We start from the raw sequence: 25818 nt of genomic DNA on the forward strand, positions 1-25818 counted from the left end.
AGATAAAGGTGCAACTACAGGGAAAGCCCATCCTCATTACCTAAGACCCACCGTCAGTTCCTGCCGTGATCTCAGCAACAATGACAAAAGGCATGGCACCTCTGAGCCACTGGCGCCCGCAAAAGTAACCCGGCCTTTGCCTAGTGCAAAATTAGCATCAACTTCACCATCTCCATCTCCAGTGCCATCATCTTCTTCGCATAGAAGACGCTATTCTTCATCAACGAGCCCGAAGGATCGATCCGGAAAGTCCTCATCTCCCTCCACTATATCCACGACTTTCGGTAGATCTGCGTCCAGCAAAACTTTGAGGCCACAAGAGAGGCATTCCACCACCGTCACCACCGCTGCGAAGCCATTGAATGCCAAGAAAAATAAGAGCGGCGGATCTTCTGATCACAGCAAATCAGTGATGGCAAACAAAGATTCTGTTTCTGCAAGTGATCAAGAGGATGCAATTGAAGAGAAAACCATGATAGTCCAGGAATTCCAAGGGTCACAGGGTACGGAGCTGAAGAGTACTCTGCCTTCAGAGGCGCTTGAAGTTTCATCCAATCAAGATACAAGGACTACTGCTGCGAATATGCCCATTGATCCGGAGATGTCAAAATTCTCCCAGAAGCAACAAGAAGAGCCAGAAAGTTGCTTCATTGAGCACGCGCCATCTGACGCATCCTTAGAATCAGAATGCAAGAAAATTGAAGAATCAGAAGACTATGATAAGAATGAAGACGCAATTGACATCAAAGTAAATGTTGATGCTGATACATACTCCGCTAATGATGCTTGCGATGTTGATCTTATCCAGAAAGAAGAGGAGGATGAGAAGGTGCATGAGTGTTCTAATAATGAGCATCCAAATGGTTTTGATAGCGAGCAGGAACAAGAAGAAGACAATGAAGGCGGAGTAGAAGCAAAACCAAGAATCCGAATCGAGGACACGCCTAGAGTGAGGGGAGGAGAAGGGCAAGGAGATACTCCTACGAAGCTTAGGTTCCGCAGAGGGACTATTCACTCTCCCAAGGCCGAAGATGACACGAACAAGCCAGTGAAGTTGAGATTCAGGCAAGCAAGAGTTATTGACAAAGACGACGGGGAGGCCAACATGGGGAGGATGAGTTTTAGGCAAAGAGAGGAAGAACAGGGTAGTCCAAAGGCAGAAGCTGAGGGTGTGGCCTTGGGGCACCAGGGAGTTCAAGAAAAGAAGGATGATGTGGTGTTCAATCAGGTGATCGAGGAGACAGCCTGCAAGCTGGTGAAGGCCAGAAAGAGCAAGGTGCTGGCACTTGTTGGTGCATTCGAGACTGTCATCTCTATACATGAGACTAATGCTCAAAGCAGCCCAAGCCATGCTCATCATCCTGCTCCTGCTCCAACTTTTGCTTCTACTCCCACTTCCACTTCTGTTCCTGCTTTAAACGCAACTCTGGCACCTGCTCCTGTCCTCGATCCTGTTCCTACATCGCCTCCGACTCCACCTCTAGATCCCACTTCTGCTCCAGAGGTAGAAGAAGAAACTATTCATTAATAACATACAGTAGTGAGGGTATTAGTGATAGGCATGAGTGATGGTTTCCACCAGTATGATTCTTACTACTGAGAATGAAGCATGCTGTGGAAAGGAAAAACCATCCTTGCAATTTCACATGCAGTTTAATATTTACTAGTACAGCACATGTTGCCCTTGTTAAGGTTATTTAATTTGTAAACCTATGGGCTGCCTCAATGTTGGACTGTTGTTCAGTGTCTGTATGCTTACATTGTAATAAAACGTGAATGTTTGTGCAAGCAAGTCAGCTTACCGACCCGGTTCCACTCATTCTCTGTCATTCCCTATCTTCATACCCCTCTGGGATCTCATTGATGTAAGTTGTTTTCATCAGATCTTAGCTCATAGCTGGATTCAGCATGATTAATTTAATAGGATCCACCTTTGGATCATGTTTTCTTTTTCGATGAAAAAACATGAATTTTTTTTTTGAAAGTCAGGGCTGGGGTTAGACAGACCCACCAGTTATTATTAAGGTACGACTGGGGTTTTGAACCTGCAAAGTCCCACCACAAGGAGACGTGCACTGACAGCTCCTACCAACCACGCGGAGCCCGGGTTGGTACAAATAAACAATACGAATTTTCAGATCACAAAAATTTTGCGCCTTTTCAACTGTTGATTTTTTAATGGTCCCTGCTAGGGATGGCAAATGACTGGGGAGGGGGACAAGGTCGCCACCCCCGCCCCATCTCAAAATCCGAACCTCCATCCCCACATGGGGATGAATTTTAACCTCCACCCCGCATCCATCCCCGGTCCAAACGGGGTGAGGCGGGGCGGGGCCCCTTAGAAGGATTGGGGATGGAGCGGGGCGGGGCGGGGCGGGGGAAAGCGTAAGTCCATCCCCACACGGGGATGGATTTTAACCTTTATACCCGCCTCCATCCCTGTTTCATGCCCTTCATCCCCAGTCCAAACAGGGTGAGACGGGGCGGGGCTCCGCTTTCTCCGGGTCCACAGCTTTCACTAAATGGGGATGCAGATAACATTTATGGAGTCTGGATCCAAAGGACTTTTCATGAATGAGATCCCAAAGAAGGGTATATGATAGAAATAACCTTGGGGACAACTAGAAATTGAATTATCAGCCCGCGATACTGTCACCTCCTTATAGATGTAAAATCTTGGGGTATCCTCCTGCCTACTGCTTACAAATTCTCATTGATTAGTCCTTCAAGAGAGATGCACCTAAGGGTGTCAACGGGTCGGGTTTGGTTTGGATCTAGGTGAAACCAGACTTAGACCAAATTTTTTGGGTATGGTATCGGGTCTGGACCCAGGTCTAATCGGGTCTACTATAAAAAAACCATACCCAAATCCAATAAGAACTATATGAACCAGATCTCGACCATACCTAGTAAAATAATATTTTTTTAATCTTTTTTACATTGAAAAATTGTGGGTCTTAATCGGAACTCGGGTCGGGCCTGAGTCTGGTATAAAGATTCACAAACTATACCCGGGTCCTTGTATTATTCGGACCTTTAGGTCCAGACCCACACTACAAGAAACTTGTGGATTAGCGACGACCTAAATCCGTCGCTAAATAGCTTAGCGACATATAGCTTCCATCGCAAATTTTTCAACACTAAGTAGCGACAAAACTTATTCATCGCTACTTTCGTCGCTAATTTGTGATGGATTAGCTATAGAAATGATCTGTCATGAGTCTGTCACTATTTTAAATTAGCGATGGATAATATCCGTCTTGAGTCCTTCACTATTTTAAATTAGCGACAGATAATATCCGTCACTAATCCGTCGCTAAATAAAAAAAAATTTGCTCTCTGTTGGGCGATATTCAGACAACAATAGGCTGGACTTGGACCGATTCATCGACGGCGGCGGAGGAGGAAGACGACCCACCATCGGATCCCAACAAGCCGTACTCCCTCGACCCCAAGATCTCCGATTGGGACCCGCAGAGGTTGAAATGGATCGCCCGTCACCCGCATTTCCCCAATTTCGTCTCCCCCGGCAAGCCCCAGGTCCTCCTCGTCATCGGCTCATTGCCGAAGCCATGCGAAAACCCGATGGGCGACCATTACCTTCTGAAATCGATCAATAACAAAATTGATTACTTCCGCCTCCACGACATCAAGATCTTCTACAACATGGCCCTCCTCGACGCCGAGATGGCTGGCTTTTGGGCGAAGCTCCCACTGATTCAGAAGCTCCTCCTCTCGCACCTGGAGGTCAAATTCCTTTGGTGGATGGACAGTGACACCATGTTTACTGACATGGTCTTCGAGCTCTCCTGGGATCGCTACAAGGACTCCAATTTGGTGATGCACGGGTGGGACAAGATGATCTACGATCAGAAGAACTGGATCAGATTCAACACCGGTAGCTTTCTCTTGCGGAATTGCCCGTGGTTGCTTGACCTCCTCGACGCCTGGACTCCGATGGGGCCGAAGGGGAAGATGAGGACGGAGGCAGGGAAATTGCTCACAAGAACGCTCGTTTGGGAACAGTTTAAATCTCACATCAGTTTAAATTTTGAACGGGGGAGAGAGGAAAAAATTCGCGCCTTAGGTGGGACGATTTAAATCGAAAAGTAGCGACAAAGTTAACGAGAGAATTTTTTCGGTGCTGATTCGTCGCTAATGAGCGACAAAATTTCCTCGCTAAATTTGTCGCTAATTAGTATTTTTTTTAGTGTTAGCGACAAATTTGGTGACGACCTACTTTCATCGTAATTCCGTCGCAAATTTACATGACCAGTTAGCAACGGAATATTTTCGTCGCTAACATCGTCGCTACGTAACGAAAGAAAAATCTCCATCGCTAAATACCGCGAGTATTCTGACAAACAAGACATCGCTAAGCCGTCGCTAATTAGCGACGAAAGTTTTTTTGTCGTTATTTTCGTAAATATTACGGATTTTAGTGACAAATTTGTTTCTCTCGTTAATCCGCCACAAAGTTGCGATAGAAAAAAATTATCTCAAACTTCCATCGCTAATGACCATTTTTCTTATAGTGTCGGTTCTTAATCGTGTCTTTTTATTTGTCACCGTAACCGGATCCCATAGGGACGCGACCCATTGACACCCACCATTGATACGAAACTCTTGACGTTCTTCAGCTTGAATGCCTTAACCAGGTGTACGAGCTTGATGAGATGACAATGATGATGAAGAACATAACATTCTTCGCCTCACTTTTTGTCTAGAGGCCGTGAGTGCATGTTTTAGCATATTCAATTCCATAAAATGAGAAGCCAGATAGGTTGGATGTGACCTGAAAGACAGTGGTATCACTAGGGATGTTTTACTATAAAAAAACCATACCCAAATCCAATAAGAACTATATGAACCAGATCTGGACCATACCTAATAAAATAATATTTTTTTAATCTTTTTTACATTGAAAAATTGTGGGTCTTAATCGGAACTCGGGTCGGGCTTGAGTCTGGTATAAAGATTCACAAACTATACTCGGGTCCTTGTATTATTCAGACCTTCAGGTCCAGACCCACACTACAAGAATCCTGTTGATTAGCGACAACCTAAATTCGTCGCTAAATAGCTTAGCGACAGATAGCTTCCATCACGAATTTTTCGATGCTAAGTAGCGACAAAACTTATTCATCGCTAATTTGCGATGGATTAGCGATAGAAATGATCCATCATGAGTCTGTTACTTTTTTAAATTAGCGATGGATAATATCCATCTCGAGTCCTTCACTATTTTAAATTAGCGACGGATAATATCCGTCACTAATCTGTCGCTAAATGTTTTTTAAAAAAAAATTGCTCTCTGTCGGGCGATATTCCGACAACAATAGGCTGGACTTGGACCGATTCATCGGCGACGGCTGAGGAGGAAGACGACCCACCATCGGATCCCAACAAGCCGTACTCCCTCGACCTCAAGATCTCTGATTGGGACTCGCAGAGGTCGAAATGGATCGCCCGCCACCCGCATTTCCCCAATTTAGTCTCCCCCGACAAGCCCCAGGACCTCCTCGTCATCGGCTCATCGCTGAAGCCATGCGAAAACCCGATGGGCGACCATTACCTTTTGAAATCGATCAAGAACAAAATCGATTACTTCCGCCTCCACGACATCGAGATCTTCTACAACATGGCCCTCCTCGATGTCGAGATGGCTGGCTTTTGGGCGAAGCTCCTGCTGATTCAGAAGCTCCTCCTCTCGCACCTGGAGGTCAAATTCCTCTAGTGGATGGACAGTGACACCATGTTTACTGACATGGTCTTCGAGCTCTCCTGGGATCACTACAAGGACTCCAATTTGGTGATGCACAAGTGGGAGGAGATGATCTACGATCAGAAGAACTGGATCAGATTGAACAGCGGTAGCTTTCTCTTGTGGAATTGCCAGTGGTCGCTTGACCTCCTCGACGCCTGGGCTCCGATGGGGCCAAAGGGGAAGATCAGGACGGAGGCAGGGAAATTGCTCACAAGAACGCTCGTTTGGGAACGGTTTAAATCTCACATTAGTTTAAATTTCGAAAGGGGGAGAGAGGAAAAATTTCCCACCTTAGGTGGGACGATTTAAATCGAAAAGTAGAGATGAAATTAACGAGAGAATTTTTTCGGTGCTAATTCGTCGCTAATGAGCGAGAAAAAAATTCCCTCACTAATTCTGTCGCTAATTAGTATTTTTATTAGTGTTAGCGACAGATTTGGTGACAACCTACTTTCGTCGTAATTCCGTCACAAATTTACATGACCAGTTAGCGACGGAATATTTTGTCGCTAATATCGTCGCTACTTAACGACAAAAATATCTCCATCGCTAAATACCGCGAGTATTCCGACAAAAATAAGCCATCGCTAAGCCGTCGCTAATTAGCGACGAAAGTTTTTTTGTCGTTATTTTCGTAAATATTACGGATTTTAGCAACAAATTTGTTTCTCTCGTTAATCCGCCGCAAAGTTGCGATAGAAAAAATTTATCTCAAACTTCCGTCGCTAATGACCATTTTTCTTATAGTGTCGGTTCTTAATCGTGTCTTCTTATTTGTCACCGTAACCGGATCCCATAGGGACGCGACCCGTTGACACCCACCACTGATAGGAAACTCTTGACGTTCTTCAGCTTGAATGCCTTAACCTGATTCTCTTAGCCAGGTGTATGAGCTTGATGAGATGACAATGATGATGAAGAACATAACATTCTTCGCCTCACTTTTTGTCTAGAGGTCGTGAGTGCATGTTTCAGCATATTCAATTCCATAAAATGAGAAGCCAGATAGGTTGGATGTGACCTGAAAGACAGTGGTATCACTAGGGATGTTTTACTATAAAAAAACCATACCCAAATCCAATAAGAACTATATGAACCAGATCTGGACCATACCTAGTAAAATAATATTTTTTTAATCTTTTTTACATTGAAAAATTATGGGTCTTAATCGGAACTCGGGTCGGGCCTGAGTCTGGTATAAAGATTCACAAACTATACCCGGGTCCTTGTATTATTCGGACCTTTAGGTCCAGACCCACACTACAAGAAACCTGTGGATTAGCGACGACCTAAATCCGTCGCTAAATAGCTTAGCGACAGATAGCTTCCATCGCAAATTTTTCAACGCTAAGTAGCGACAAAATTTATTCATCGCTACTTTCGTCGCTAATTTGTGATGGATTAGCTATAGAAATGATCTGTCATGAGTCTGTCACTATTTTAAATTAGCGATGGATAATATCCGTCTTGAGTCCTTCACTATTTTAAATTAGCGATGGATAATATCCGTCACTAATCCGTTGATAAATTTAAAAATAAAAATTTGCTCTCTGTCGGGCGATATTCCGACAACAATAGGTTGGACTTTGACCGATTCATCGACGACAACGGAGGAGAAAGACGACCCACCATCGGATCCCAACAAGTCGTACTCCCTCGACCCCAAGATCTCCGATTGGGACTCGCAGAGGTCGAAATGGATCGCCCGCCACCCGCATTTCCCAAATTTCGTCGCCCCTGACAAGTCCCAGGTCCTCCTCGTCATCGGCTCATCGCCGAAGCCATGCGAAAACCCGATGGGTGACCATTACCTTCTGAAATCGATCAAGAACAAAATCGATTACTTCCGCCTCCACGACATCGAGATCTTCTACAACATGGCCCTCCTCGACGTCGAGATGGCTGGCTTTTGAGCGAAGCTCCCTCTGATTCAGAAGCTCCTCCTCTCGCACCTGGAGGTCAAATTCCTCTGGTGGATGGACAGTGACACCATGTTTACTGACATGGTCTTCGAGCTCTCCTGAGATCGCTACAAGGACTCCAATTTGGTGATGCACGGGTGGGACGAGATGATCTACGATCAGAAGAACTGGATCAGATTGAACACCGATAGCTTTCTCTTGCGGAATCGCCAGTGGTCGATTGACCTCCTCGACGCCTGAGTTTCGATGGGGCCGAAGGGGAAGATCAGAACGGAGGCAGGGAAATTGCTCACAAGAACGCTCGTTTGGGAATGGTTTAAATCTCACATCAGTTTAAATTTCGAACGGGGGAGAGAAGAAAAATTTCGCGCCTTAGGTGGGAGGATTTAAATAAAAAAGTAGCGACAAAATTAACGAGAGAATTTTTTCGGTGCTAATTCGTCGCTAATGAGCGACAAAAAAATTCTCTTGCTAATTCTGTCGCTAATTAGTATTTTTTTTAGTGTTAGCGACAGATTTGGCGATGACCTACTTCCGTCGTAATTCCATCGCAAATTTACATGACCAGTTAGCGACAAAATATTTTCGTCGCTAACATCGTCGCTACGTAACGACAGAAAAATCTCCATCGCTAAATACCACGAGTATTCCGACAAAAACAAGTCATCGCTAAATAGCAACGAAAGTTTTTTTGTCGTTATTTTTGTAAATATTATGGATTTTAGCGACAAATTTGTTTTTCTTGTTAATCCGCCGCAAAGTTGCGATAGAAAAAATTTATCGCAAACTTCCATCGCTAATGACCATTTTTCTTATAGTGCCGGTTCTTATTCGTGTCTTCTTATTTGTCACCGTACCCGGATCCCATAGGGACGAGACCTGTTGACACCCACCACTGATATGTAACTCTTGACGTTCTTCAGCTTGAATGCCTTAACCTGATTCTCTTAGCCAAGTGTACGGGCTTGATGAGATGACAATGATGATGAAGACCATAACATTCTTAGCCTCACTTTTTGTCCAGAGGCCGTGAGTGCATGTTTCAGCATATTCAATTCCATAAAATGAGAAGCCAGATAGGTTGGATGTGACCTGAAAGACAGTAGTATCACTAGGGATGTTTTAGATACTGTTCATCAATGAGTTCCATTTCATTTGCAATGGGGTTCATGCTTTGAATGAATTGCGTTCTAATTTTATTTTTTGAATAACCCAAAACAAAATACCCCTAATCACCAACCATATATTGGCTGGCCTCCCATTGGTAAAACCCTTCAGGTCCCCGTAAACCAGCTTCAACCTTTTTTTTTTAAAGGCAAGTTGGGGTCAGAAGGACCCCACCAGCTATTCAAAGTACCACTGGGTTTTGAACTTGCAACCTCCCACTACAAGGAGATGTGTACTGACAGCTCCTACCAACCACGCGGAGACCCCATTGGTTAAACCTACTTTATTAACCTTGGTGCAAGGGACGCCATTAATTAGTTCAGTTCCATCAATTGTTGGAAGCCATTCAACATAAGGATGAACAACCATCCCGTATTACCATTTTGTGGGTCAATATTTCTCTGTTCAATGATGATGATGACTTCGTAGGGCTGGTAAACGAGCCAAACGAACCGAACAGGGCATGTTCCGCTCGTTTACTAGTGGATTTAGCATGTGACTCAGCTCATGTTGGTGTTTTGCGGAGTCGAGCTCGAGCTTGGCTCGTCCCTGAATGAGATGAGCCGAGCTGGAGCGGCTCATGTAAAAACATTCCATGTTATTTATACATAGTATATATATTTTTATATATTGTACTTGAAAATATATCTAACTTTTTATAAATTATACTCAATAGTCTATATTTTATATTTTATGTATATATTTTTCATTCATCCTAACTTTTTATATATATATTTTATGCATTCTTCCTTTTATATATTACACAAAATATATTATCCATAAATATATCTATTTTATCTATATGTCAAACTAAGCCGAGCTGAGCACCTTATGTTTGGGCTCGACTCATTTAAGCTAAACGAGCTGTTTGTGGCTTGGCTCGCCAATTATACTAATAGATCACGAACGAGTTTGTGACAAGCCAAACCGAGCCAGAGTCACGAGCTGCTCGATTCGTTTACCAGCCCTACATGTTGGTCACCTTTGTTGTAGGGAATGACAGATATGCCATTATTGTGTTTCTCAAATAAAAAAGAATTCTATTATTTGACATATGATACAGATGATCCTATGTTGATCTTAGCTATCCAATTGATGTATATGGATGGCTGGGATCAGTCCACATGCAGGTGTAAATGTGGACTAATCCTAACCGTGGGTTGGACAGTTGGGATTGAATGTTGATGGAATCTGTACCTCTCGAATGGCCTTTTGACTCCATATGCTCTCTCTCTCACACACACAATTAATAGCTTCAAGCACATATTTAAAGGGATAAATATTTGCTAATCATTTGTACATACAATCTAGTAGAAAAATACTGTTTTTTTTTTAATTTTTGTGTGGATCTAATCTTACAGATGTGATCTACATAGTTTATTTAGTAGAAAATAGGTTTTAAAACATGTATTTGCAACATGTAAGCAAGCTTCAAAAATACAGCCCATAGATGTGATCTGCATAGTTTATTTAGTAGAAAATAGGTTTTAGAACATGTATTGCAACATGTAAGTAGGTTTTACAAGATATTAAAACATTGACAGCCCACAATGTGCTAAATTTTCAAGAATAAAAAAATCATATATTTAGTCAGGAAAATATGATCCGAGGTGTGTTTTATATATAGAAAATGAAACATGCTGAACACGTGAGATCAGATTGAATGGATGCATCTTGCATTTATGATTTCACAACTAGAGTATCGTAGACAGCAACAAATATTTATCTTATTTAAAGTGCACTTAGTATGATTCCCTAGGTCAATTGTTACAGCAGGACCCACAAAGGCACACAATCACAGAGGGCTTCAAAATTGCCAAAAGTGCATGGACCATATCGGGACTATGACCAAATAGATTGCAATTATATGTTCAATGCCCATTAATGAGATCTAGAAACCAAAACTCTTCCCATTTAGCCTACAAGAATATATAGTTCTTTGTGTATATAGATTAAACTAAGTATGTGGATAATATGTGTTGAACTGGGAGGAACATATCATTAGTGCTTATTAAAGAAGAATAAGAGAGAGAACACAAGAACCAACACAGGGGATCTTCCTAGAGTCTTTCAGGCATTATATTCACGACTCTTAAGGGATCATGCCCTTATACAGCTTATGTGTATGTAGGGCTGTCAACGGGTCGGGGCAAGGTTGACCTGGACTCCCCCATATAACTAATAACAGGGTTCGGGCTTAGGTTTTGTCGAGTCACGACAATAGAATCCCAGACCCCAACACTCATAATTTTAGAAATTTATTTTTATTAAAAAATATATATAATACTCGGGTTGAGTCATGTGCCTGACAAAAAAAGCTAGGTCGGGTCGGGTACGCGGAAAAAATCATGACCCGAACCTACAACAGAGAAAAAGCACTTATAGACTCTCTATCAACTGGGCACCCTGCCCAACCTACAACAGAGAAAAGCACTAATAACATGATCGCAAGAAGATTTAACAAGAAAGCAATAATCTAATGACCATTTGAGATAACGAAGGATACTTTTCACTGCTCCCCATTGCACATCAGTTGGTTCATGCATATATTGATACGTTTGTTGACCCCAAAAAATATTTGGACGTGTCATGGTATCATATTGAAGCCCCCCACTATGTTTCTATAGAGAGTCGAGACTCCAAACTTTATCAGTGTTGGCCATCAAAGGAGTTGACGTGACCATATAGGACTCTTATTGGCTTTGCACTAACCATCCTAGCACGATTTAAAAGATCAAAAATATGTTTTCTTTGAGACAGGACCAAACCAGACCCTGAAAATTGAACTTAGATTCACAAAAAAATAATGTACTCCCTAAATCTCTCAAGGCAATATTCAAAACCAAGTTTGATATAAATTAGTCTGAATTTTCAATCACAATGATATCATCCACATATGTGAGCATATATATCAAAATTCATTTTCTTTTAAAAAAAACAAGGATATATCAGTTTTAGCACCAACAAAGCCCAAAGACTGAAGAAATTCACTCAGACATCAAAACCAAGCTCTTGGATCCTATTTTAGATCATACAAAGACCTTTACAATTTGCAAACATATATATTCTGATTTCTCAGGGTCTTCGAACCTTAGAGGTTGTTTTATATAAACTTTATGAGGCAAAAATCCATGCAAGAAAGCATTCTGGACGTCTAATTGCTTTTTCTGAAATTCACTCATACATGAAAACCAAGCTCATGGATCCTATTTTAGGCCATACAAAGACCTTTATAATTTGCAAACATATATATTTCAATTTCTCAAGATCTTCTAACCCTAGAGGTTGTTCCATATAGACTTTAGGAGGCAAAAATCCATACAAGAAAGCATCCTGAACGTCTAATTGTTTTATCTGATAGAAAGGACCAACTTTATACTTAGTTTTAATACAGGGCTAAAAGTTTGTAAGTGGTTTACTCCTTGCTGGCTGTAGCCCTTGACTACTAACCAAGTTTTGTACCTTTCTATAGACTAATTTGTCGTGTTTGATTTTAAAAAATTCACCAGAATCATCCTATGACATGCTTATCTTTTTGAGTAGGAACCAAAAATATGTGATTTTTTTGAGAAGAGCTTCAAATTCAAGTTGCATAGTAGCCCTTCACTTGGGATCTTCAAAAACCTCCTTAAAACTGACATTTTTATTATCTAGAGCTTCAATTATGGGATATTTTGGTGGTAGCTTGGCCTTTGAGTTTAAGTATACCATCTTGAAAATGAGTTATCATGTGATAAATACCAATTGATTGGACAGTTAGAGATAGGCTGAATTGGTCGAGGTTGATGGGAGATACTGGATCGAGGAGTTGAAGCTATAGAGGTGGATGGTGAGGATGATTGAAGAGAAATAGGTATTTGATGTACTAACCTCTTGCTTATTTGATGCTGTCATTGGCTTGTGTCTCTTTTTGGGTGACTATGAATTGACAAGGTCTGAACACACTCAACAGGACTCAGTAGTATGGGAAGGCTTTGGATCGACAAATCTTTAGGATCCAAGTGATGAACCACTTTTTTCTTGACTAAATGAAAAAACTCTTTTCATCAAATATTACATGCCCAGAGATAAACATTATTAGGAACATAAGATTCAAACAATAATAACCATGATGGCGAGGAACATAACCCATGAGAACACTTTTCATATTTATAATCTAATTTATGTCTTTGATATGTTCTAAGGCAAGAAAAACAAGCACAACCAAAAATCCTAAAAAAATTATATTATGGTCAAATTTTAAACAAAACCTCAAGCGACGACTTTTCACTGAACACTTTGGTAGGAGTTCTGTTTATGAGATATACGGTTGTTCCAAAAGCATATTGCCAAAATTTAGAAAGAATGTGAGCTTGTGTCATCATGGACAGACCGGTGTCCACAATATGTCAGTGTCTATATTCAGTAACATCATTCTGCACATGTGTGTGCGGGCATGATATCCAATGACTAATATCATGTTTATTAAGAAACTTGGTGAGACCCTGATATTCACCCCCCTATCAGAGTGGGGATATTTGATTTTATTCCATAATTTTCAACATGAGACTTAAAATTTTGAAATACTTAAGGACATAAATTTATGCTTAATAAAATAGATCCAAACATATTTAGAAAATCAATCAATAAAAACAATATAAGAATTGAACCAGTCAAAACTCAAAACTAGGGCATGTCCCTAGACATCAGAATAAACTACTTTTAAAGGACTTTTATGAAGATTCAATGACTATCTGCAAGGAAAATTATGACTTTTGCCCTTTTACAATCCTTGTAAACTCCAAACTCAGTCACTTTCTCAAATGACAAACCAAAACGGCCAATGATCTCTTATGGACAATACTTAAAGATGAGTGTCCCAAACACTGATGCCATTGATCAACCATCACCTTTTCTCCTACCTGGACCTCTTTAAGACCTCCAAAACTGAGCTTGTACAACTCTCTTTTACTTGTTCCTTTCGGCAGGACTTTTCCTATGATTTGATCCTTCACCCAACAGCACTACATATAAAACTCAAAAACTACATCATTATCTTTAACGAATCTTTGAACAAAAAGAAGATTTCTTGTAATATCAGGAACATACAAGTATTTATGACAAGAAATAAAAGAACCAATATGTGAAATAGGTGAACATGATCCGACTCTAAATCTCACTAAATCTTATCTCGAGTAATCTAAATGCACTGATAGATTGCTCATGTTGTTGGTGACATGATGGGTGGCTCCCATATTAGGATACCATTTTTTTTGAAAGAAAGTATAATTCATTAAAGTGTAAGAAGAATTAAGCATTACATTATTGTAACAAGTGATCAGGTATCACTTGCTACTATAGAAAAAATAGAGAGAAATAAAGAAAAACAAAATCACAATGTGTTAATTTCCATCCAGTTGCTTCAGAAAAACCTGATACCGTTCAGTTGCAATCGAAACCCAGAGAAATTCAGTTGCTACTGCAAAAAACTAGATTCAATTTAGTTGGCTATCTTGGAACCAGACTGATAAAATGGTATTGACGTGAAGAAGTTCACTGTATTCTCATTCAATTGTTGATGGTAAAAAATTGATACAAGAGGTAAATATACACTCACGATAATCAGTTACTGGTTATCTTTACATAGTTACAACAATAAATCTGGTAGTGATTATGGGAAATCACATTAAAACGTATTTGCCAATTTCACTTGACTGTTATAGTGAAATTTGGTAAGTTACCAGATTTCACAAGATTATGGTAACTTACCAGATTTCACTGTAAACGTGAAATGGTAAGTTACCAGAATCAAGGTAACTTTCAATACACCCCCTCAAGTTGGAGCATGTGGATCAATATGCTCAACTTGGCTTTCAAAATGAATAGCTGGTCGTTGCTTAATGCCTTGGTGAAGATATCCGTGAGAGTCTGTGGAGATAAATTTGGTACTGATGAGTCCACTTTGAATCTTCTCTCGGATAAGGTGACAATCCAACTCTATATGTTTGGTCTTTTCATGATAGACCAAATTGGTGACAATGTGAATTGCAGCCTGGTTGTCGCATAACAAAGTCATGGGATGGTAATGGTAAATGCCAGGATCAGCTAATAAATATTAAATCCAAGTCAGTGCCATTGACTGGTATTCATCTTTCGCAGAAGAACGAGAGACTGTTGACTGTTTCTTTATTTGCCAGGAGATTGGACTGGATCCAATCATGACATAATAACCAAAAGTGGATATTCTTGTTATTGGGCATGAGGCCCAATCGAAGTCACAGTATCCAATGACGTCTGTAGACTTGGATGGGCTCATGAGTATGCCTTGCCTCGGGGTGGTTTTGATGTACCTTATGATGTGAAGGGCTAATGAACTGGCTCAAAATATGAATTGCAAATAGGATGCCTGGCCGTGTGATGGTCAACTAAATGAGACATCCAATTAGATGTTGGTATGGGCTTGGATCCTCAAGAATGTCACCTTGTTCATTATCAAATTTGGCATGCTTCTCCATAGGGAAGGTACATGGTCCGGCTCTCAAACATCCCATGTCTTCTAATGTGTCTAAGGCATATTTTCTTTGTGAAAAACATATTCTTTTTTTGGAGCGAGCCACTTCAATGCCAAGAAAATACTTTTGTCCTAAATTCTTGAGACAAAATCTTTTGTTGAAGTCCCTCTTGAGCTCTTCGATTTATGTTAAATCATTGTCAGCTATGATAATGTCATCAATGTAGACCAAGATAAATAGTTGGCTATGTTTAACAACTCGAGAGAATAAAGAATAGTTACCTTTGGATTGTATGAAACTAATGTCCTTCAAGTATGATGATAGTTTTGCAAACCAATTTTTAGATGATTGTTTCAAATTGTATAGAGACTTGTTGAGATGATAAACTCGTTGCCCCACCTAACTAGAGAAACTGGGTGGTAGTTGCATATATACTTTTTCATGTAAGTCTTCATGGAGAAATGCCTTGTTGGTATTAGGGGCGTAGCTAGGATTCATGTGAGGGGGGGGGGGGGGGGCAAACAGGGGTGTAGAAAAAAAAATTATTTGTGTGATAGTCGGGGGTTCGGGGGCAGCGCCCCCGAATTTTTTTTTGAGATAAAATAAAAAATGGCTACAATTATTAATAAAAATCTATTTCATATGGACAAATCAAACTATTGGCTGCAGTCAGGGCTGGGCTACAAAAATGGATAAAAATCTATTTCACATGGAATCAGGGCTGGGCTAGGATTGGGCTTTTAAAAAAAAATGTTAACTGTTTCGGGAGGCAGGACTGGGCTACATCCCAGTCCTGCCCCCCCCTAGCTACGCCTTTGGTTGGCATCAATTTGGTACAAGTGCCAATTTCGAATGGCATCGATGGAAAGTAAACATTTAACTATGACAAGCTTAGTAACTAGAGCATAAGTTTCATTATAATCAAGACCTTTGACTTGAGTGTACCCTTTTGCAACCACTTTTGCTTTATAACGTTCTATGTAACCATCAGATTGATATTTGATTTTGTATACCCATTTGCAGTCAATTGGTTGCTTTCTAAATGGAAGATCCATCGTTGTCCAAGTATTATTCTTCTCAAGTGCTCATATTTCAACACTCATAGCATCATGCCAATGCTAGTGTTTTATGGCTTGATGAAATGTTTTTGTTTCATGACATTGGTTAATAGAAGCTAAGAAGGCTCAATGATGATCGAAGAACTTATTATACCCAAAATAATGATTAAGAGGATGCTTAGTAGTAGAGATTTCTTCACTCAATCATCGGATTAGAGCATTTGAGCCACTGAACAAAAGTACTTGAGATATGATGGTGAATGATGCGTCCTAGTGGATTTTTGAATCATAGGGTCTTCAAAGGAATCATTTTTAGGATTATTGATATGGGTGTTTGGATCAATTTGAATAGGTAATGTATTAGGAATGAATCCTTGGGTTTGATCGGATTCTTGGATATGAGTCTGAGGAATTGATTCTTGTGATTTAAATATGAGTATAGGCAATACCGTACCATCTTCTTTATTGAGAGTCATATGATCTTAAAAAGGAAAAATATGTTTTAAAATTTTACATCTCCAAAAACAAATATTTTATTTGATTCAAGATCATACACTTTGTACCCAATTTGGCCATAGGGATAACCGATGAACACACATTTGCTTGCCTGATTATCAAATTTGTGGGTATAATGAATGTTAAAAGCATAACATAAGCATCAAAAAACCTTTAAGTGGTCATATTTTGGTGCTTTGTTATATAAGAACTCATGTGATGTCTTATCCATCAACGACTTTGAGGGGATACGATTAATGATATATGTTGCATTGAGAATACATTTCTCCAAAATTTGATTAATAGGTTGACTTAAAATTTAAGAGCCCATACAATGTTTAATAAATCACTATGTTTACATTCAACGACTCCATTTTGTTGTGGAGTTGCCACACAACTATGCTGGTGGTTGATTCCTTTTTTGCTAAGGTATGAAGTCATATCAATGGAGAAAAATTCAGCACCATTATCCAATCTAACATTTAAAATATATTGGTGCTAAATTGATTTTGAACCAACGCAATTTTTTTTTTAACAATACCAAAAGTTTCAAATTTATACCACATAAGATAAACTCATATGCATCGAGTAAAATTGTCTATGACAGTCGAGAAATATTAGACTCCCAACACAAAGACGGTTTGGTATGCAACCCATATATCACAATGAATAAACTCAAAAGCCTTGGTTGTAGATGTAATGATGTGAGGGAATGGTAGTCGAGTTTGCTTGGATTTGTGACAAATAGAACATAGATCGTTAGACAATTTCTCATGCACTTTATTTGAATTAACAAGAGTTTGAAGTCCGAAATTAGGCAAATGTCCAAGTCTAAGAAACCAAATGGGCAAAAAAGAAGATTAAGAAGTGCTAAGAACAAGTTTGACATCAATCTTAAGAACATATAGGTTACCCTATAGCCTACCCACACCAATATTCCTCTTTGAGTGTGGGTCCTAAATAAGCAATAATCATCCTTGAATATGACTTCACATTTTAAATTATGGATCAACTTACTAATTAAAATAAGGTTAAACTTAAATTGAAGAAGACAAAATATTTTTCAAAGCAATTTATGCAGAAATTGTGATGCTCCCAATGCACGTCAAAGGGATGAAAAACCATTTGGTAGGCCAACAGGAAGAAAAGGTACTTTTATGAGAGAAGAAGGGCTATCTAAAGAATTTGTAATATGGTATGTGGTACCCGAATCGATAATCCAGGATTGAGATATAGATAAACAAACTAATGAATTATAAATGTTACCTATGAGATTGGTCATAGGAGGAAGATTTGGGTTACCTATGTTGACAAGAGCCATGATCTTGTCATATTGTTTCTAGAAATATTCCAAAGAAATTTTGGGCCGAAGTCGTTCTAACCGCAACTTATCTAATCAATAGAATGCCCTCTTCTAAATTAAAAAATGCTTCTCCCTATGAAAAGTTCTTTAAACTTTCACCCGATTTCAATCGTCTTCGTATTTTTGGTTGCAAATGCTTTGTCCTATTGCATAAAAGAGATAAGTTGTCTCAAAAAGCAATTGAATGTGTTTTTCTAGAATATAGTGAAAATCAAAAAGGGTATAGATGTTATGATTTTAAAAATGATAAACTATATGTTTCAAAAGATGTAACATTTCTAGAAGAAGATAATGGTTTTGATAAAATAGAAGAAACAAATGAAATTGATTACATATTTTTATATGATCTTATTGATGACATACAAAAAGATTTCCTTGAAAACATAGAAGATACATGTGAGGCGTCCAATCTTGATATAATACCCTCAAATGATAATAATGCAAATATGAGTGTTTACTCAAGAAGAAATCAAGAAAACCCTATTAGTGCCCTCGAAAAATACTCTCAAATTTATGAGTCTACTGAGGAACCACAAGTTAGACATTCTTCTAGAATATCAATACCCCAAAATAGGTTTGTATCCTATGATTCCTTAACGCCCAACTATCGAGCATGTTTAATAACCCTACATTCTTATTTTGAACCCGCTCACTATAATCAAGCTAAATCTATACCACATTGAGTTGAAGCAATGCAAGTTGAACTAAATGCACTAAAAAAGGCTAATACTTGGGAAATTGTTAATCTACCCCTACACAAAAAACCTATTGGGTGTCGCTGGGTCTTCAAAGTCAAAACGAAAAGCGATGGCTCTTTAGAACGATATAAAGCTAGGTTAGTCGCTAAGGGATACTCACAAGAATATGAAATTGATTATGAAGAAACATTTACTCTCATAGCTTGAATGACCAGTGTCAGGACTTTAATAGCTGTCGCATCAACCAAAAAATGGCCTATTTATCAACTTGATGTAAAAAATGCCTTTTTAAATGAAAGTTTAAGTGAAGAAGTTTACATGGATCTACCACCCAGAATTAATATTGAGCAAGGTCAAACTCTTCGGCTTTTAAAAGCATTGTATGGCCTTAAACAAGCCCCTAAGGCTAGGTATGATCGTTTTAGTGATATCATGATAAAATTAGGATTTCACTCTTGTTATACTGACACTGCTCTTTTTGTTAAAAATGCAGGTACTAGTATCGTAATATTGTTACTTTATGTTGATGATATGATTATCACTGGTAATGATCAAAATAATATTATTGATGCTAAAAATATGTTAAAAAATAATTTTGATATGTCTGATTTAGGTTTTCTTAGATACTTTCTTGGAATTGAAGTTGCATATTCTTCTCGAGAATATATTTTGTCATAGATGAAGCTTGCTGCAGATATTTGTTCTAAGTCTGGGATTTCTAATGATAAAAAAGTAGAGACTCCCGAGGTTATTAATGCCAAATTACGGTTGGAGGATGGGGTTCTTCTGGAAGATCCCACACCCTACAGACAACTCATTGGGTCTGTCACCTACTTAACCATCACCAGACCAGATATCACCCATGCGGTTCACTCAGTTAGTCAATTTCAGCACGCTCCTACAACTGTGCATATGAGTATTGTTCTCTGAATCATCCGTTACATTCGGAACACCATCAATAAAGGGTTATTTCTATCACCCTTTTCTTCCTTGAATCTTCTTGCTTATACTGATACAGATTGAGGAGGTAATCCTAATGATCGAGTCTCAACTACTGGTTTTTGTGTCTTTTTAGGAGACTCTTTGATTGCCTGGCGATGCAAGAAGCAACAGAAAGTTTTACTATTATCTACTGAAGCTGAGTATCGGGCTATAGCAACCACAACAATGGAACTTGTATGGCTTCGCAGTCTGCTTAAAGACATGGGGGTTGATATTACCGAAGCTTCAAAATTATGTTGCGACAACAAGAGTGTCATCTATATTGCAAGCAATCATACCTTCCATGAGTGTACCAAACATATCGAAATGGATTGCCACTATGTTCGTGACGAATACTTACGATGAACAATTGCTCTACCGTATGTCACTTCAGAAAATCAGTTGGCGGACTTCTTTACTAAAGCTCTTCCGGCTCCCCGCTTCATGTTTCTTCTTGGCAAACTTTTCGTCATTTTCCCGTAAAGTTTGAGGGGGTGTTAAAATGTACTATATATATTACATCAATACCCGATAGGGGTATTTTTGTAATTTCACATAGTTGTTTTAGAAAACAACTATTTTTACTTTTTGTTAAAATGTAATTTCTTTTTTTATTTTTAAAATTTTTTTTTTGTATTTTTTAGGAACCAAAAAGGGCTCCAACCATATAGTCGTTGGAGCCCCCAACGGTCACAAATGTGACTGTTGGAGGCTCTCTTTTGAGGCCCTTAGCCCTCCTTTTCTTTTCACTCCCTCTTGTATAAATAGGGGTGAACCCCTTGTATATTTGTATTCTTGAGAGCTCTCTCTCTTTTCAATAAGAAGCTTTTTATATTGTTGCCTTCTTATAGGCTTGTGCTTACATTGTCCCTTAGTGTACTTGTGATATTGTCTCTTTTATTCATTGTTGTAAGTGCTTATTGTAATAACCTCAAATTTTGTAAATTATTTATTTAAATTTATTTAAAAACAACGAGTATTTTTCTAAATTTGGGCCTCGGATCCGTTACCGGATCCATAAAAGAACGTGTAAATAACCCACCATGGGGTATTAAAACTATACTTATAATAGTTAAATAAATAATTAATAGTAGAAAAAAAAGGGAAAAAAGAAAAGAAAAAAAACTGAGTATTTAATGTTGGATCCGTGTTTGGATCCAAATGGATCCAACATATGGATCTAAGATCCATAAAATGGTCTTTATATCCATATCTATAATAAAAATAATAAAAATAAGAATAATAAGAATATATATAAATAAATTTTTTTTTATTATCCGAGGATCCACAGTTGGATCCATTCAGATCCAACTGATGGATCCATGCAGTTGGGGGTCGGGTTACGGGCCTCGGGTCCGGACCCGAGCCGCGCCCCTGTAAGTTTTTAAAAGGCAAGGGGCAACCCGATAAACCCTAACAAAACAGGAAAGAGGGGGGGGGGGTTACACAGGCGTAACCGAAACCCCACCCATCTCGACAAGAAGGGGGGGGGGGGGGGGGGGTTCGGCGATAAATGGGAGGTGGAAGAGGGGGGTCTCACCCTCTCCCCTCATCTCCCTTCCCTCATCTCTCTCTCCCTTGATCTCTCTCTCCCTCTATCGCTCTCTCTGTCGAGTTGGGTGAGAGGAGGTCGCCGGCGAGCTGCGGCAGCCCACGTCCACCATTGCCGACCTCCAGCGATCTCCCCGTCACGGCAGCAACAAGAAGCAGCCCAGCTGACCGTGCCTCCAACCTCCGACCGCCGGAAAGATCGCCGGAAAACCAGCGAACAAGGTACGGGTTCCCTTCTTGATTCTGAATGAGAAAGAGGGTGCAAAATTTGCTTTTCATGAAATATTTTGGGGAAATCATTAGAGATAGGCAAATTTGGGGGTTTGAGGTGTTAGAAACCCCAAATCGACAGTTTTGGGGATTTCGGATCGTTGATGGGTGGAGTTTCGGGTTATTGAAATACGACTCTCTGACCTTAGGGAGGAAGGTATACACTGACAGGATCCTTTTGAATAAACAACTCGATTACCGAAACTTTAAAAATTATAAAATAAAATATAATAACCAATTCAGACAGAAATTCAAATTTTCGAATTTAGCATCAACCAAGGAACGTCTGAATCTCATATAGATAGGAAATTTTTTTTTTGGTGCAGCAAGCTTAGATTTGATGAAAATGATGGTGAACATTGATTTTAGGCTTTATGTTACAATTTTAATGGTTAAGTAAATACAGCTCCTTGTTATGTGTAACTGGTGTATTAAGTTTAATAACAGTTTGTGATCTCTATGTTAAATGCATTGTCTGTTCGATTTCTTTTGAAGGATTCAGTGTTCATCCGTGTTCAGTACATAACAGAAATTTTTTCATTATGATTCAATTGCCAAACCCAAGACTCACGTGTGTACCTTGGGTATTTTCTTCGTACACACTGTTAAAATAGCAAGAGTATAGTAAGCAGCTTCTGTGTGAATCCAAGAATGAAAATCGACGACCATGGGTTCACTTTAGAAATTTTCAGGTTTAAGCAGGTTAAAACAAAAGTATACATATATTTCCTATGGTGATCCTAACTGTGAATAAACCAAGTCTCTAATATAGTCTTCTACACAAACCCTTGAAACCCAACCGTCGCCGACCCCGGTTGCTGGCTGTAGATAGGCACTACACAAGAAAAAAAAAGGGGATTAATTAGTTTTGCGAGTGGTTCGAATGGACATGTCGGGTTCTGTCAGGCCCAGTCCAGACCTCGGCTGGACTGGTGCCGGCCCTGACAGACCTGCCAAGTGGGATATATATATATATATATATATATATATATATATATATATATATATATATATATATATATATATATATATATATATATATATATATATATATATATATATGTTTCTTTGTGCGATTAAAAGTTGCAGACTTTGCAAGGTGCATGTAATTCAATACTTTTGTTCACATGTGTTAACTTATATGAATTACTTTAGCATTTTATTATTTCAGAATTTGGGTTCAAATGCATGCATAGCGAAAAAAATATATATATAGGAATGTGTATTGTCATGGGATTAAATTTTCGGATTTCGTTAAGTTTGGTTGAAATATCTTTATGCATGCAACAGAATGAAATTTGCACATGCTCGCATTTAGTATGTAATGGGTTACCCGAACTGTATGGCATAATTGGATTTTCATGAGCATGAATATAATGAAATTGATATGCTATTATATGATCATAATGGCATGAGTGTTTGTATGGGGTTGATGGGTTTACACTTGGTTTGATTCGTGCCAGAGAATGACACTGCACACATGTCTAGGTTGTTTATAACATGTATGTTCTTGGTAGTAATGCGTAGTCGTTTCTTATGTATGTAAAGACCAAAAACCATCATGCCTTGCATGTAGTCAGAGACATGATTCGTAAATAGAAGCATGCAATTAGCCTGGATATATGTGAACTCAGGCACATGCATAAATATATTATTGTTTCATGCACATCTTTAAAACTTGTCATAGATATACATCGAAAACATGTGGAAAATTATGCAGAGAGGCATGTAATTGATGATTTTTGTTTATGAATGCATTGATGGTCAATTGGATCATCAGGGGCTGGGTGAGCCTCGAGAACTAGTCGTTCTCTGAATTAGTTATTTTGATGCATTTCAACAAATCAAATGTGAGATTTGTTGTTTTACCACACTGTTCTATGTTGTCATGGGCGGTGGTCCCATGAAAAGCTTAGCATGTTGATGTGCAAGCGTATGTTATTAATTCTGCATGTAAAATTCGCAAATGTAAATGAAATGAATTAATAACTAGATAAAAGAATGTAAAGAACAGTGTAATTCACTTTCTCCTTGATGTCCCTGCTCTAGCATGGGAGTCTTGGATATTGCGGTTTAGGGGAAACCGTGAGGATACAAAAACTCCGTGTGCATTTTGTTGCCCCTGAACCCGATATTGAGGTTCTTCTCCTGGCCACGGTTTTAGGGAGAGTCTGCCACTTTACCCGGGAATGGTGTGTTAGTCACAACTGTGAGTTTGTTTTGGTATACCAAGAAAGTGGCGCCAGTGGATGCTGTTTTCCCTGATGTCCCCGACTTTGGATGCTGCTTTCCAAGGTTCCGATGGATGGTGTTGTTTCTTGATATCGGTCGAGGGCTAAGTTTGGAACCCGGTAACAAAATACAAATTGTGTGTAAAGCTACCCCGGGAACCCTACTTAACCTCGGGGTTTGTACCCGTTTGGTGTATCCGTGGGCCACTGTAATTAAAAAGAGGAACTTAAGGATGTGTGCATTTAATAGGACATGCATATGGAAAGAGGAAACTTAAATGGAAGATAATAAATGGTTCATGCATTGCACATAAATCATGCATATTCTTGCTATGCATTAGTTCATTCATGTTTACCTGTTCACTTGGTTGTTTATGTTGATTATTGTATGATGTTGAGCTCTTTTGCATTTAATTGCCTTATTGACTAAGTTGTGATCAATGTTACATATTTCGTATTCCCTCCTGTTAAATGTTTAATTATGCATGAATGGTTAATTGACTTAGTAATTGATTATAATCGTATTCCTCAAAATATTACATGGATCTTATTTATGCTTTTTTTCTTATTTGATTCATTAGGGAAACCTGTACGCAGAATTCTTCGGATTTCTGACCCTCTTATTTTATTGGTTTTTCACAGGCACAGGTGATCAGTGAAGTCGACTCGCTTCTGAGGGATACGAGGGTCACATTTGTTTTAGACGGCTTCACTTACGGACAGAGCGGCTCTACTGTTACTTTCTTTTAGTTCTTCTGATTTTCCTGCAATTTGATATTTCACTTTTGCCATGGAACATATTACTCTTATTGATTCATTAATAAAAGAATTCAGTGGATTAGTTATGATTGATAAATGTAAGTTGCTTTGTGGTGTGTGGTTATCCAACTGAAATTGGAACTGTAGGGACCCCAGGTCTCTGGGAAGTTTTCTGCGACTCTTCTTTCAAAAAAAAAAAATATTCTGCATTTTTCAAAGGTAGGAGTTGGGGTCGTTACACTTATAAGCACTCTTTATATTTCCGCAATATTTCATTACATCAATATCATTGTAATGCCTTCTTCCCTTGACAAAGGCCATGAAAATTTTAGTGTTCTTGTCTTCCTCCTGGAGCCACTAAACACAAAACTGTTGCTTCCATTGGACTTCTTCTTGAGATAGAACTTTCTCAACATCTTTCTTTAAATTAAATTCAGCCTCAATATCAGAATAAGCAGGGGTAGCACAATTCATTCTTTGCTAAACAATAGAAAGTTGATTGCATAATGAAGCGATTTTTACCTTCAAGATATCCCCCTTTAGCCTTCTTCCAATGCTAAGTTTAGTTCTAACACCATCAAGCTTGTTAAGTATGCGAATCATAGGGCAGCCATATTGCAGAGTGCTCCGACAATCGGAGATAATTTTAAGGCACTCTGGCTCTGACAACCACCAATCATAAAACTTGAATGGATGACGTTTGGAATTACCAACAACTTCTTTAGAGCCAAACAAAAGTAGGGAGTGCTCAGCCACAGAATGTGAAAATACCTTCAGCATACTACCCATTCTCAAACCACTGGTAATTGACGAAATACCTATCCAACCTGCATTGAACGTTGGATCCGTCTTTTTGATTATTAGACCAAGTGAATCTCACTCTCAAATCCTCAATTTCAAATAGGCCACTAGTGGTAATAAATTCATGAAAATCAGCTGAATAATGCACATTAGGTGGCAGCCCTGTTTTCTCTGATGAATCAAGAACACAGTTAAAAGTCCCCCATAATCACCCATGATATGACAACAACCTTCATCGTGGCTAACAACCCACTAAACTGTTGG

The sequence above is a fragment of the Nuphar pumila genome, chromosome 10 (genome assembly GCF_984573655.1).
Source record: "Nuphar pumila chromosome 10, dmNupPumi1.hap1.1, whole genome shotgun sequence".
Classification (NCBI taxonomy): Eukaryota; Viridiplantae; Streptophyta; class Magnoliopsida; order Nymphaeales; family Nymphaeaceae; genus Nuphar; species Nuphar pumila.